The sequence below is a fragment of the Anopheles stephensi genome, chromosome 3 (genome assembly GCF_013141755.1).
Source record: "Anopheles stephensi strain Indian chromosome 3, UCI_ANSTEP_V1.0, whole genome shotgun sequence".
Lineage (NCBI taxonomy): Eukaryota > Metazoa > Arthropoda > Insecta > Diptera > Culicidae > Anopheles > Anopheles stephensi.
The window spans coordinates 35,165,955-35,182,113 of record NC_050203.1 but is presented as its reverse complement, the minus strand read 5'-3'; the positions used below and the strand labels follow the sequence as shown (position 1 = coordinate 35,182,113).

At 46.7% G+C, this 16,159-nt stretch overlaps 1 protein-coding gene across 9 annotated transcripts in view; it reads left to right on the top strand.

Annotated features, from left to right (window-relative positions):
- LOC118509670 (terminal nucleotidyltransferase 5C) overlaps positions 1–16,159 on the top strand; it is a 108,725-nt gene that overhangs the window by 73,010 nt on the left and 19,556 nt on the right. The window contains exon 1 of one of the 9 annotated variants that reach the window (XM_036050669.1): positions 2,615–2,634. The exons of the other annotated variants lie outside the window; for them this stretch is intronic. The gene's annotated coding sequence lies outside the window, so the exon portion shown is untranslated. Of the gene's footprint in view, positions 1–2,614; positions 2,635–16,159 lie in introns of those variants that run through there. 9 annotated transcript variants of the gene reach the window in all.

Below are 16,159 nucleotides of genomic sequence, written 5' to 3'. Positions count from 1 at the left end.
GTGTGTGTGGCCGTTCGTGCTCCATATGTGACACCAGACATTTATAATTAAATTGGCGCCCAAGTACATACACACACAGACACTAGGTTCAAAATGAACGCCTGGGTCACCACAACGAACGTACAGACAGGCCGCAACGTGCTAAACCCTCCGAGCTCGACGGATGGGGTGGAAAATGGATGTAAAAGGTTTTTCCGACCGAATCAAGCCGGGCGGCTCCAACCGCACCAAACATCAGCAGCGACTGACTGGCGCGGCAGGTTGCGGTGTGTCGATCAATAGTGCGGGGGGGGGGGGGGGGCTATGACAGCGAGCGTGGCGTAGCCTCGCTTTTCCTACTCGCATGACGTCCAGATTGGAGCGTTTCGCTTGGCACCGATTTATGTTGCAGCTGGCTTGACGTGACAGTAGCGGCAAGCTTTCGAGATGGCTCAATTCCGGAAAAGTTTTGCTTCAAATAAAAAAAAAAAATGGGCGACACGTTATGGAAATTGGGCAAGTTGCGCGTTGTTTGTGTTGCGGATTTGAAGAAAAACGAAACAACGAAGCAAGCAACCACGTTACGGTTTCCTTTTTCTGTTTGCTGCAAGAATCGGATTCTCAACGAGGTCAGAGTCACGTGTGCTGAACGTATGGCTGGCACACGCACACTTTCTCTCTTTCACTCTCTCGCTCTGGATGAATAAAATTAGTTTTTCTTTTCCAATCGATGTGACGTATGTTGCGTTTGAAGCGGCCAAGGAAGTAACCAGTATCGGGTCCGCATCTGGCGAACCCTTTCGCTTGGTACATTTCCACCCAATTTTCCTCGAGCAGTAGCGACGATGGCGCCATCGATATTTCGTACGTGCAGAATTGCACTTGTTGCTTATCCCATTCGTGTCCTGCCGGGCTCCGGCCTGTCCAGACGAAGCGTGTACACGGCCCAATGCAGGTCAATAATGTAATCCGGCCGTTTGCCGAGGAAACGCCGAGAGGCGTCTGCTGAACCTGCCCAGGGTGTTAATCGCCCGTTTGCATGGGCTAAAGTCGTTAAAAGCATCATAATGGAGGGGGGAGTCCGGATGAATTTCTTTTACGATCCTGGTTTGGTTAATTGCTTCACTAGCAGGAGATACGGTGCTGGGGGGGGGGGGGGGTGGTAGTTGGAGAATTGATGTCCGGTTTCTGTCTTGAAGTGTTGTAGTCATGACTTTTTATGTGCCACATCGTCTGCATGATTGCAGATTTTAGTTTTATTGTATCATTCAACAGATCATATTTAAAGCGGCTGAAGATTCTGGTCGATTTAATTTCAAATTGATCGACGTTTAATATCTATTCATACACGAAAGGATTGCTCTCACTCTCTCTTTCCTAACTCGATTGCAAAATTATCGAACTTGCTACGACATTGCTCAACAGGTTAAACGGAAAACGGTAGAATTTTCAATATGGAAGGATGGGTTTTCGGTGAGCGCGTTGTTCGCATCGCTGGCATTGTTTTGTTTGCCGTGTTTGCATCGTGCTCCTAGCATTGAGCATGAGATCCACCGCTCGAGTTTCCCGAGATAAACTCTCAAAGCAAACGTGCACTCATCGGTCACTCATTTTCCGACCGATGAGCGCCGCACAAGAGAGCCAATTGGAAAGTGCGATCGGGAAATTTCTATCCCGCAGAGAACCGCGGCTCACAGTTCTAGCAATTTCGAGAGTGAGCGATCGGTGTGTGTGTGTGTGTGTGTGTATTCAGATCTCATCAGCCACGCTCTTTGACCGCATCTCACCGTGGAGCGGCGCGCAAGTCTTGTCGACCGTTGTGCGTGTGGGCGGTCAAGGAAAATTCACCCTCGAAAAGCATGTCAACGCGCTGGCTGTGTGCTGCAGTGAAAAGTAAAACCGAGAAGAACGCGCTACTGGTCACTGGTGGCGTTAAACAGTACGACAACGTGGAAAAATTGCGTCTTCGTACGTACGGAAAGTGAAAACTCAGTGGAAGTGAACAGAGAGACACACACACACACGCACACGGACGCGAACTCGAATCTGTTAATTTGTGCCGCGCTACCATATGGTAGGAAAATTTGACGCTTTTCACGCATCGATGTAGGGCCCGTGAATAATGGTGTGAATCATACGCATTGAACTTCTTCCGATTTTGCGAGTGTTTATGTTCTGAAAATAACATGTATTAGGTGGGCGCATCAGGAAAAGTGGTGTGGGGTGTTGCGGGGTTGTTGTTTTTCATTTCGGTTGCTTTTTTGTTGTTGTTCGTGCGTTGACCAAGAAGTTATGCTTGCTGAGCTGATGTTTGTATTTATCGGGTTCCTGGAAACATCCCAATCGATCGGTGACTGGCGAGCGGAAAAGCCATAAAATAGTCATTACTTTTTGGGTGGAAAAAGTATGGGAAATTGCGAGTGAAAAACGGGTTCGATTATAACATATGGAACGGGTTTGGGGTTGTTTATTGAGCTAGTAGATCGACTTTTGATCAGTTTTTGTGCTCCAATGTGTGAAAGTTTGTGTCCTCTGAGCTTCTTTTACTAATAATTGTTATATGCTTCTTTCTCATTACAGGTAAGAACTGATTAATGTTTGTGATTGCGTGGACTATTCAAAACTGGTCATCAAAGCGCGGCGTCATTGCTAGTGGTAAACATACTTCAATATTATCTCATAACGACAACTGTTAGGGCGCTATCAAACACTCTACTGCAGGGTGACAGTTTAATCCCTTCACGTGGTTTTTGGTTAAACACAGATGTTTTCAATCGCTCAAACTGGTTCAACATGGAATGCAGAGTCAAGACTGGACGAGACGAAGGCCGCCTGACTACTTTCACTTTTGCACCTGACGAAATCACAACTAAACGAGGACGGAGCTCGATGTTCAGATCGTTCAGCGTGTTGTTGTGCAGCATGCAGACTGACACACAAACACACGCGATGAATTTATTGCGCAATAGCGTATCGGAGGAATCCCCGATGGGGGTTGTCGCGGGTCGTCAGGAAGAGGGTGCACCGGCCATTATTACAGCGGCGACACCTCCTCCAATAATTCTGTGGTTCGGTTGCTTTTGTTTTCTTCCCGCCGACCTTGACATTTGCGCCAGTTGGTTTGGTTGGTCGAGCGCGAGAAAGCAAGTTCGTCAAGTTACGGGCGATGATGGCTGGATCTCAGGCATGGCATGTGGTTAGCTGGTGGATATTTTTATGACAAAATGTAGCACCAGCAATGGAGCGAAACAGATTTGCTGCGGATGGAGGTGTTTAATTAGAAATTTATTTGCAACACTCGAGCTTGGGCGAGTTCTGGTTTTGCTCTTGGGAGCCTGCACTTGCTTGCGGGGAGGGATTTCAAATAGACAGGAATAAACACAGACTAAACCAACACACCTCTGGATTGTCATCCCATCCTGGGGAGCACCATCCGAGGTGGAGTTAGGATAGGGAAGGGAGTTGACATTGTTTACGAAAACATAAGAAACCGCCCAGAAGCGATACTGTTACTATCCGAGGGATGCGCGAATGTGGCAACAATGTTTTTTGTTGTGTTTTGTTTAGCTCGCTGGAGGCAATTTCTCTTTTAACGAGAATCGTTCAAAACCGATGACCTTTAAGTAGATTGATTCGTGCCGTGGGACTGGACGGGACGCAGGCAGTACGGGGAGTTATTCTTAGATATTGGATTGTTGATATAAATTCACGAGAAAATCCATTTCTCTGGAACGATGATTCAAGTGTATTGGATGGATTGATACTTTTTAACCGCCCTTCGGATATTACTTTGTATCGCAAAGCAAGCAGCGCGAGTTCCAAGAGAGTTCTTATTATATTTTTAATCTGTTTGTTTTATTATTATACAAGAAAAGTTTTTTTTCCTGGAGCCAGGTTCTGACATCGTCAAAACAACATTTTATTGTACAACGCGGCTCGTTCCTGATTGGGACCAGTGACATAAAGCGAGCTGAGCCTCCCGGATTTTCGTTCCTACGCGCAGCTATGTCACATTCGGCAAGCCTTGGAAGCCTCGAAGCGTGAACGAGACGGCTCCACACTCCAACCGCTAGGGTTAAGCACGTTAGCAACGTGCCGGTTGCACATTTAACCAATCACACGTATCCATTTTGGACGGCTGATCTTCAAATGCGTCGTTCTACGCGTTCGGTGTGTGACAACTTCTGCAACCCCGCTCGCAACATTAATGTAATCGAATGGAAGCATAATCTTTTTCTCTGTTTTGAAGTATGCTGCTTTTTGCAGCTCTTTATCCTCCTACCGGCAAATGCCAGCTATATGTCTCGGCAGCATACAGCGCTGCTTTGATACACCGTTTGCACACATGGCGCGGCTCCCAATCAATGCACGCGAACGGCAAAAGGGACGACGGGTGTATGGTAAACAAGTCATTTACATTACAAATCGTCATCCCTCGCATCGGCTGGATGTTGTTGTGTGGTGTTTGTTCAGCTTAGCAACAAATCGGTTTAAAATATGCCTTTAAAAAAACAATAGCAAATCATCAGAAACTAAGGAATCGGTGGTAGGATGTCGGTCTGAATTTTCATTCAAACAAATAACGACGACGTTGATTGAAAGAACGTGCGAGGTGGTGCATCTTCTGGAAAATCAAAAACAGACAGACAGACAGGCTGAGAGACTCGGCAACTAACCATGGTGCAACGTCAAACAGAGAGCAAGTGCAACTGTTCAAATATCGTGGGCTCGCGGTGTACTTATCTTCCGAGCCACGTGTGGAAACCCAACGCAAGACGGTGTAACGATCTCGGTTTTCTGTGGCTGGGGGGCTTTTCAATTTCTATAAGGCATTGAGAGCAATTTTATCGCTTGTGAAATCGAGGACTACAATGGAAGATTTACCTGGGTGCTGCGAATTTTCGGCGCTTTATTTAAGGAAAATTCGTATACACTCTCCCTCACGTTCGCATGGTAACGGTGCCCGACGCTTCCTGACGAGGCACCTCCCATGGAAGGTGCCTACATCATCCGTTGACCTTTGCCTAACCTTGGTTGGCGCAGAGCGGTTGCAAAGTCTTGATAATTGAGTTGGAAAGATACGCCGGTGCGTATCTCATAACCCCTTTTTCTAATGCTTCTTTGGCGTACGACACGACCAAATGTCAAGCTGAATGGTACTGAATGGAAACCGGGAAGGATGTGGGCACATAAGTGGGCACATAAATCAGCGCTTGATAAATGGCTTCGTTAAGGAGTTCTTCAGTAGCGCTATCTGTTGGTCGTTTAGGTCGATGTGTGGTTATCGCCTGTTTTTCTTCGGTGCTTAACAAATCATTACAATGATGGCGTTAACAATCGTAGCTGACTCGATTGTATGCTGTAAGAAGCTTTTTTTTTGCTGTAAGAATCCGAAGAGTTCATTCGAAAATGTGTAGCAGTAATTGGTGGATAATTGCTGGTGAATTTTTCCTGTGCTGGTGCCATGACTGCGTACTTTGGTGAAAAGTTTCGATTTTTCCATCCGCTAAAAGGAAAAACCGCGTGCGTACCTGCTGCTGATTGGTTATCCGTAATTGTACAATTCACTGAGGTCCGCAACGCCATTACAAAATAGGAACAATCTAATGAATGGTGGAATGTTATTAAGAACCCGCTTGAGATGTGATAAAAAGGTACGTCAGGGAAAAGAATTTTCCTTTCTCTTTTCGATTGTTAGCTCTTCTCATTACGCAAAAGTAATACTCTCCAGACGTGGACGCAAAAAACTGCACCACACTTTGGGACGCTCCATTGAGTGAAATTACGTTCGCCACTATAATGACATGTTTGATAAACTTTCGCCTAGATACTGGAAACGCGGAAGAGTGTCGATGTATCAGGTTCAACAACGGGCATCGTTCATTAATTACGCCTAGACTCCACAGCGCCCGGTCCGCACCGATAATGGTGTGTCGATAAGGTGGCGTTGACGTTGTTGCCGGTTGGTGGAAAGAAGAACAGCTTTCAGTGTGTTTTCCATGCCTTGATGCCTTGGAAGATATCGAGTCTGAAGTTTTGTTTCTTCTTCTGGTGTCTTTTTCAACCAACTCCCAACTAAACACAGCCAACTTCTGTCTCAGTTTGACTAGACATTACTTTTTTTTTGGAGGCTTTTCGGTGGCCGCAACAAACAACAACCGAGTTTTTTTTCCTCCAAAATACTGCCTAAAGAAGAAATGTTTCGAAAGAACGCATTATGTTTACTCTCTCCATCCATCAGAGAGACAGTTGTGAAGAGAAAATTGGACAGAGTGAAGCTATCCAGTTGTGGCTGCTCTTCATAATGCAGACTTCCTCACTGATGTCCCCGTAATAAGACAATGATAGGACCGGCTGGCAATACTGTTCGGGAACCATCAAACGAAATTGTCAATCAACGAGAGCCTTGTTCTTCGTTTCATGTTATTTTTTGTGTGTGCTCTCGCTTTCTTTATCAATTAACTGCCAATAATTGGTGACATGAGCCATGTCCAGGGGTTGCGAACCAATGGCAGATAGCAGATGGGTAGACGAGGGGGAGAGACCTTCCGGTTTGGCGATATTGTGCAATAGGGACGACGCGCAGTATCGCGCACGGTCGAAGTGCATTGGACCGGCTGCACAATATCGATATCTGCGATCGATTAGATCATTGAACAAATGGTGTTTTTTGAGCCCAGAGAAAGTCTTCCCCCCCGAGTGGACAAACCTCCGGTGGTATTGGTAGGAAGAAACACTTTCAAGGACATTCTTGATTAGCGATAAATCGATGATGCAATGACGCTGATGCATTTTAGTACAGTTCCGTACAGAGCGCTCTGGCAAGAATCTGGCTTTCAATTAGCCAAATAAATGGGTAGCCATTTGTGTTTTGGTTCCCAACCATTACACCCTTTTGCTTGGTTTGTTCGGATGAACAATAGTTGTGATTTTCCCTCCATCAGTACTTCTTCCAAAGCAATTTGCCGCTTTGACTAGAAGTCGGGTAACAGGAGACTCTTCTAATGCGGTGAGCGTCAATGTTGTCTTCAAGGTGAGCTTTGGTTCGGTTTCGCTGTTATTATTTTGCGCAGTTGAGAGACAGGTTGAGAGACCCATTCACTGGCGACGGTGGGATACCCTCACATGCTATAATCTCGCCCCCGGGGTAAACGGTTCGCGAGAAGCCACACCATGGTTAGCTGACGATTCGGTCGTAACTCTTCAACCCGGCCAAAAGGGGCACGGGGCACGGTGCAGGGGAAGAACCAAGCGTTACCACAAGCCTCGGGAAGAAGGGTGGACGGATCATACTAATGCCGGAGCACGGCAGGCACGACATTCACGATCGGAAGACATCAAGGTTAGCCACTTCTGGTGAGGCGTGCGCTCTAGCGGAAAGGAATTTCTTACGATCACTTTTCGAAACCGTCGAACACCGTGCCTTGCTGTGCGCTTTTCATTTGAGCAGTGGAACCACAGCCCGGAAAGGTGTCTCCTTCCCGCCCGAGGTTTGTTTTTCTGTGGCGTGGCCCAGCCAGCCAGCCCAGAAGGGCTAATTATTGTGGACCGTTTGCATAACGTACCTTGGCGCGCGCACATTGATGGGCCGAATCTTGTAACGGCAGGAATGTCAATGTTTTATGTGTCTTTTGTTTGTTTTTGTTTCGCTGGTACTGATTCGCTTGTTCGAATGTGCTGTCAGGTTTCCTTGCCTCGTAAGTTATGTGTCGTATCGGCACTATCGCTAACCGCTAACCGACAAATGTGTGAAACACTGATTGCTTGCTATGGAGGGGGGGGGGGAGGGGGGATTTGTGTTTCATTCTTTTCCTGACAAGTGCAGTGGCCAACGGTCACGTGCCGCGGCCCCGTGCATTTAGAATCGGATTAGGACACACAAGCCACTTGGCGTCTCCATCGGTGTTTACTGCTTTTTGGTTATGTTGATTAGGCACCGCCTAGAGTGCTCGTTGCTAATGTTTAGGCGAACAGGCGCCATGTTTATTTGTTGTGGTGTTAGAAAATGTGCTAATGATAAATTCTAAGGAAAATGGAATTAGTTTTTACAACATACTATTGTCGCGTAACTAGGTGAGGATTGGAGGCTCACGAACAAGATGTTTTATTATAGGAATTTGCTCTGTAATTATTTATAACCAGATGATAATACATCTTTCGCTCTATAAAATGAAACTTTTTAATCACTCACAGACATGCTTCAAAGGAAGAGTGGAACGGAGTCTTGCAAACAGTAAGGGGAAATTTGCAATACGATTGAGTATTAATTGGTGCTGACCCGTGACAGAAGCGACAGCAGAGCTGATCTTCACATGGCAGTACCGAGGTTCAAATCCTATCCAGATCGCCTCCCTTTACGCAGGACTGACTATCCATTCGGGTAAAATCAAGTTACAGAAAGCCAGAAATGGCTGTCCGAGACCTTTCGAGGTTTTATTGCCAAGGAAGAAGAAATAGATTAGGAAACTGATAATTTAAACAACATTTTCGATCAGTTTTCGTGCAATACTTGATTGAATGTAAATGGTATGGACATTTTACTATTTTATAGTTCACTCGGCAGAATATCCACAGCTAATTGCAATGCCCTGTAGAAGTGATCAAACTCTCCCCTTGCTATATACAAGTCTTCATTATATGATTGCAAAATTCCACAATGAACCTGAAATATTCCCCTATTCGTTTAAAGCTCTATCCAACACGTTACTAGAATGCTAATCATGATTTCTTAGCCCATTCAAAAGATAATTGTCAATTTGCCACTAAAACCAGCTCATAATGAACTCTTAATCTTCATGTAACATCGAAGCACGAAGTATACAAAAAAAAACCCTCGTTTTCCTCATTTCTATTGTTCGTCAGCAAGTTTGGAGTGAAGTACCCATTAACTTTAAATTCCATTCGCGACCCTTTTTTTATGTGTGGCTAGTAGCAACGCAAGAAAAAAAAATCACACACAAAGCCTATCAATAAACAATTCAGCTAAATATAGGCTCCGGAATCAATCGGTTGTGCTACATTTCGGTCAGCAGTCAGTGGCATCGGTCGGTGCGTGCTTTTTTTTTACTGCTCCTCAGTGCTAATCGTGGCACCGGCATCGGTTTGGACGGCTTGGCCCGAAACCATCAAACTGTCAAAACTAATCGAAACAGAAACGTGCGGCCTCTGACCGATCGGATTTGTCAAGCTTGTCCATTCCTCTTTTCCTGCACTGTCCTGTTGGCTATGGGGCAGCTATTTAAGCGAATAGTGAATGTATCACCAATTGCCTCATTCCAATAAACCACACGCTGTCCGTGTGTCAATTTTTTTTGGGACAATCTGGTGCTTTTTTTTTTGGTTGGTTGTTGTTACTTTAGCTCACTCGTTGTTGTTGTTTTTGTTAACTCTGCTTGCAGACGATTTAGAGAACGGCAACAAAACACGCACACACAGGCGCGTGCAACGTATTAAAAAAAAACATAAATTTGGCAATTTCATTCGGGCTTTCATTCGGTGGTTTCGCATTGCACAAGCTCGATTTTAGTACGCTCGATTGGATCAGTGTGTGTGTGTCTGAGGGGACTTTAAGGGAAGGGGTAGGGAGGGCAGGCGTTGAATAAAAACCAAAACTGACCACCTCATTTCCTCTTTCCACCTACCACTCCCCATCCCCCCTCCCACCTCGCAAAACCTACCCAAGCGAAATTGGGCGTTCGCGTTCGCCTTTGTTCGGTTGCGAAAGTGTGGAAATCAGCGCGTTTTCAGGCGTTGGAAATCGAGCGAAAACACAACAATTTTGCTTTTTTTTTTGTTGCGTGGTGCGTTAGACGGATAGTGATTCGAAAAAAAAGGCTCAGGTAGGAGAATAAGAAGCAGCATGAAAGAAAAACTGGCCCCGGTAAGAAGCGGTAACCTATTCCGAATTGCGGAACACTACAAACCGATCGTCGGAACACTTTCGATGCAAGAAGCTCGAAGCGGTTTTGTGCGGTTGGTTCACTTTCAAAGGCGGGGGTAGAGCTATTGCTTTCGATAGTCGAAAGTTGTTATGTGTAGAACCTATTAAGTTTGAGCTGTAGAGAAAAAGGAAATCGAAAGTAAAGAACTGTGGATACGCATAAAGTGTGCCACAAAATCGATCGCTAGCAGTAGTCACATTCCGTTTCCTAGCAGCTGATGTTGTTTCCTGGTCTTCATTGACATTTTTAAATTTTGTTTATGCTTTGATCAAATTCAGAAAAAAATGTGACTGTTTACAAAACAAAATCATCTGGGGAAAAACTCAGTAGAGAATGTTGAATTCTTCGCTAGGTTTCCTTTTCTTTGGCTTGTTTGAAAAATTTGCTATAGACAGACTTGTGGTACGTTGCTAACCCAAAACAGAACAAGCTCAAGCACTAAGGGACTTTGAGCCATCAAAAACTCCGCTCCAAATAGGCACACGAAACGCGAAAAAAGGGTAGCGAACACACACAAAAACGAGTTCAACGTGCCGCGATCGATTTTTGCCTTGAAAAAAGAAAAAACTGGTGCCTTACACCATTTCAGTCGCCAGGGCCGGAACGGAACGGAAGTTCGATGACAAGCGTCCAATCTGACCTAGGTGCGCACTGCTGGACATGCGTCTCGGTAGGTGTGTTTGTGTGCAATTTACTTGCCCCGGACCAGATTGCGACCCGCACTAATTGGGGCACGCTTATTATCTTAATTGAAAATTGTGTGGCAACTTGCACTTGCTTGCACTCAGCTTAACTTACGGAATTTTGTGAAGTGTCCTGGCGCCGTGTCTTGCGTCTGTTGCCCAAAGATGCAGTCGTTGAGGGAATCACACACAAAAAAAAACCCCTGATGAGAGAGAGAGAGAGCCAGGTCGGTAGGAAAAAATCGGACAATCGGTGCATTTATTGTTTGGGTCAGTAGGCCTTCGGACGGCGGGTGAATGCACCAGATCAGCCGGCCAGCCAGCCAACGGAACGTGCTACTACTACTGTATGTGTGTGTGTCTTGCTGTGCGCGATGCATTAGCGTGCACCGGTGCAGTTATGCAATCGCCGGGCTTCTCTGCGGTATGCGGTGAAAATCCAGCGGTGGGCTCCATAATTTCTACGGCGCCGCGTCAACAACCGTTGTTAATCCATTCGGTCGGTCGAAAGCGTTCCCTGCGATTCATGATGGTTTACCTCCCCCTCCCCCTCAACGGTACTAAACCATATGCCCCAGTGCATTGAAGCTGGTAAGGTGGGTAGTCGATGTGTCGAAAAGTGTGTTGGGCTGATGAAAGAGCACCAGCAAACGGCGTCGTAAAGCGTCGTAAAAAGCTAGGATAGCGAGATGCCAACGACGACGACAACGACGACAGTGCTGGTCACACTGTGGCAATATCGGTCGCATTGTGTCTTTCGGAGCTAGTGGTTTATGTTCAATCGCGCATGGAAGCATGTTGACATGGTTGATTATCCACCGCACACATGCACCCCGCAATCGAGCTCCTCGTCCCTGGACGCCTGGACGACGGTCGATGGCTAGTAACTCGGCTGACCAGTCACCAATTGCCACGTGCGATTCCACTAAACGCGCATAAAATTCACACATCATCGCGTCATGTCGTCGGGCTGCTTTCAAACAACAATTTCCTCTATTGCACAAAAACCGGCAGCTCGCGCTCTGCTGGGAAACGATCGCGACATGAATGGGTCGGGATGATGATGATGGCAGCGGCGGCGGCGGCGATGATCGTCATGTTGTTATTGCATTAGTTTGCTTCATTCCGATTTTCCGAATCGCAGTACTGGGAAATGTTTAGTAATTTGAGCAATGTCTGGACTGGTTGAGTGTGCGCTCATAGCCTTCAATTGAAACGGCTCGAGCACGTGCTCGATTTTTAAAACGCGTTTCCCGATTAAAACGTATAAAATTTAGCCTGTTTTTTAGAAGTAAACAAGAAATAATCTGGAACCGTTTGTTGTTTGCCTTCCTGCACAGAGCTCGTCAGATGAGTAGAGCAGAAGCTGAGCTGCTTTACAAAACACACAGACACGTTTCTATGCGCCATTCATCTGTTGCATCCAACACCGGCGATGAGTGCTGCTGTGCGGCAAAGCGTCTCCCGAGCGATTGTCACCCAACTGTCGTCGTGGCATTCGTGGGTCGTGCTGTTGCCGATCGTTTACGTAACACGCCACACCATATGCCGGTCAGCTGTTTTTCTCATCCGCGAACCGTTCGGTCGCCATTGTCATTCGTCGGCCACGACAAACTGGGCTGACTTGCTGTGTTGCTGGGAGTTTCTGGATGGGAGGACGCCGTTGCGTTGCTGCGCCTCGTCCATTAATCGAATTAATCATGATGATTTTCTAAATGTAATAATCGGCTGGCTGGAACGACCGACTGCTGTGTGCGCTCGGTGAAAATATTTACGAACACACACACACACAGGGAGGTGGTCGCACTGTCGGTGCTCTCGGAGCTAATCTGCGGCTAATGGCTTATCGGAATATAAGTGCTGCTGAAGTTGCGGTTAACCAGCAGTAGTTGAAGGTTGCTTGCTGTTTCATGCGGGAGTGGTTAATTTTAGCCTGACAACAACACACTTTAATGAACGTTCTACCACTGTTTGATTGCGGAAAGCCAACTGAAGTCACGCCTTTTTTCGCAATCAAAGCTTTGAATAATTATTGTTAGAAATTTTAGTCATAAAAGTCTTACATTTTGATCATTTTCTTCGTGCAAAACGCGATAGGTTGTTGTGGTAATTGAGATAAATTGAGGCTCATTAATTCTAACCTTCGGTTTTAGTCGTTGTACTGTTCCTTGAAATTTTGCACTGCCTGATTCAACCACACAGGCTATATTTATTTCCACTACTGTGAACTGTTCTATGTGCGGTCCGCCACATTTACCGGCCATGTCCACGACACGACGACGCATTAAATCGAACCGAAAACCCCTGTCGATGGCCGGGCGATGAAATTATCTCATCGCAAGCGTGACATTTAATCTAAAGCCACCCACGAAATATCCTGCCGGTGGTGAACCGCGTCCACCTTCTGCAGCCAGTCCACGTCTCTTTCTCCCCTTTTGCTGCCTATCACCGAAGCGTGTTCGTGAAACTCACGTAATCATAAACCTCACGGTCAGGGTGTGCTATAAAGGAACGAGAAGCAACAACAGAAAAAAGCGGAGCAAACAGGTTTCCGGTCCGATACGCTCTCGGAGGCAGGCTGGGCAGACCTCGCGGGCACAGTGCACAGTTTTCACTGTCAAGTTTACGATAAGCGCTCTGCCGCGTTGCCACCTCTCCCTGGATTACCGGATGCAAAAAGCCCAACCGAACCACCCCAAAGGAACCGAGGTGGCTAGCGATGGTGACAGGACCGGTTTTTTTTTCGCTGGTCGAGTTGAGTTGTTTCCTATCCCCGTGGCTACACACCGTGTGGACCGTGTGTAGGTGGAAGTTATCCTGCCCGGGTCCGGACATTACTGTCTCGTTTCGGGATTGGGTTTTGGATAGTGGTGTTTTGCTGGGACTGCTTTTTATGCCTTCACTGGACGAATGGGGCGGCATCTGGCATCTAGCTCCCGGTACCGGTTGGTCGACCACGGAGGGCGCGGATTATTTCACCGGACCCGGCCCTAAAGGTTGTGGCGGTAATAAATTACGCGATTATTTCTCACTTTTACGCCCGACTCCCACGGTTCAGTGACCCTTGGTCGTTTTGCATGAATAATGTTTGCCAGCAGTGAGTGAGCCCGGTCGTGTGACACGCGGGGATTGATGGGTCGGCGAACTGTTTGTGTAAAGTGGTGGCTGCTGTCCAAAAAGCGCTCCGGAGCTATAAAGTATCGCCCAGGTACTTTTCAAGACGGTCCGAGACTAGCGGTCTGCTCTGATGCTCTGCCGTTCGGGTTCGTTCAACAACCTCCAATCCTAAGACCTACATATCGTACGGCTACAGTATCTTATGCAACCGAGAGCGTCCAAGCGAATGTTTTGCATCGAACCCTGATGCTGGCCAGCTTATCCGTGCGGATCTTCAGCAAGCGGTCTGCGAAATTGGTTGGTGATGGTGGCTTTCGTATCGCTGGCGTTAGGTAAGATCGTATAATGAGTTTCAGGTGGCCGGCTTTACATGGAGCCTAAGCGTCGCGATTTTGGAGAACCAGTCGGCGGCATCACAGCAAGTCGGTGATGAGTTGGTTGATTGGATTATTTTTACTTCAAATCTACTGTAAACAGCCGCCGACTGGGGAGCGTTCAGTGAATGGAGAGTTTAGTGCCTTTGATGCCCGCTTATATCATCAATGCTGAGTGAGCGGGAAACGCAAAGAATCATAATGTGGTGCAAGAAGATACCGATGCTCACGGATAGTGAAAGTGCAAGAGTTATTAACGGATCATCTGGCAGGAGGGCATGCCGCGATTGCAGACATTGCGTTCGACATGATGTTCTTTGTTTGGAGAAGTGACATAATGCTGCAAGTAAGGGTTGAAGTGTGGACAATTATTTACTTTTAGATTTAAGATTTAATTTACGATAGATTGAAGCCACGTTAAGCATACTGAAGTTGATCTTAGATCGGTCTCGTAATATATTTTTAAAACCAGATTTGCCGAGCCGGAATCATTGCAGCAGAATTAATTCGTCTTCCAAAATACATGCTACCCATAGCATTTTCCAATTTCGCATCTTCAACTGTCCTCTATTTGCTACGACTGTGAGGCTTCCTCCAACTCACATCGTGCGGTCTACCGAACTCTTTCGCACGTCCTAATTTATTTCACTGCAAAACACAAATTGATCAAATAGCTCTTTGTGCTAAACCGGACTTTAAAAGTACGTCAGCACACTCCGCGACGTCACTGCGCACCCGCCGTCAGTACGCTTGTTGTGAACCCGGCCCGAATGTCTTTGTACCGCTGTCTGCTTTTTTAGCCCGGAAAGAAGCCAAATGATACAGCTCCAAACACCAGGGTCTACTAATCGAAATAAAGCGACAGTGGAACAGTGCAAGAACGCAACAGCCTTAACCAGATTACGAGTGTGGCTGGGCCACGCACTACCCAACGGTGCACATTTTGCCATTCCTTCAGCATTCACGTGATGCGCGCCGGAAAATGCTCACTGCCCAGCCTGGCACGGTGAACGCGGTGATAAATAATAATACTGTATCTCTTCCGAACGTTTGTTTCGATTCGAGCCACCCTCAACAAAGGTTGGAAGGGGGTGCAAAACACACACACAAAATACAAAACGTGACCATCCTTAAGCCCGTTGTGTTGTGGTACGTCACACGGTACGGCTGGGTTCGGTATCGTGGCAGGAAGTGAGCTGAGGTTGCACGGCACACGCCGGAAAGGAAAAACCAGGAGGCAAACCAACGGTATTCGATTCCACCGGTTTCGTGCTTTATCGTTGCAACATTTCACCGGGCGGACGGGGGAGGTTGTTTCGAGATTGTTAATAAGCTGTGGTGGCCGTGGTGGCTCGGTACCGAAAACTGTAGCCAAGAGAAATCGCGCTTTCCATGTTCGATCGGACGGAGGAAGTGGAGAAGGTAAACTGTGCGGGTGCTGGTCACGCAATGAGTAGCGCCAGCCCGTCGTGGTTGGCAGCACAAATGCACCACAGCTGCAGGATTGATTAGAAGACATAAATTGGCTCATCGGTACCGATTCAGAATTCAAAGTATAGTCCGTGGTGGATTGATCGTTCAAACGCTGCCATGTTTTATGTACGAAAAACAGGAGTGTCCTCTACTTTTGATGCTTGATTTGTCAGTGTTCAAGGATATTGGAGCCGACAGGCAATTTGACATCTGGGAGTAGAATTTGCATTTTATGTCCAAGTCCTCAGAGCGTTTGGGCGTCGCACTATTCCGATCTCCCCCGTTCGGTAGGAATTCATTTCAATTAGCAATCGATGAGAATCATCCGACTCAAGAAACAGGTTTTGAACTATCGATTCGCTTCATTTGCATTGCAGCAGCATCAGCAGCAACAGCTCATGTTAAACCTCCAGCAAAACCCGGTTCGCTGACATTTAAGCTGCGCCCGGGGAGTTCCGGTTCTAATTCGTTTTGCTCTGACATAAAGTCACCCGTGAAGGTTACCCGTTGCATCTGTCCAAAATGCTTCAACAGCTTCCAGAGTTGCAGCAGCACAAAGTCACCACCAATTCCCACTGTAAAGTGTTCAAAA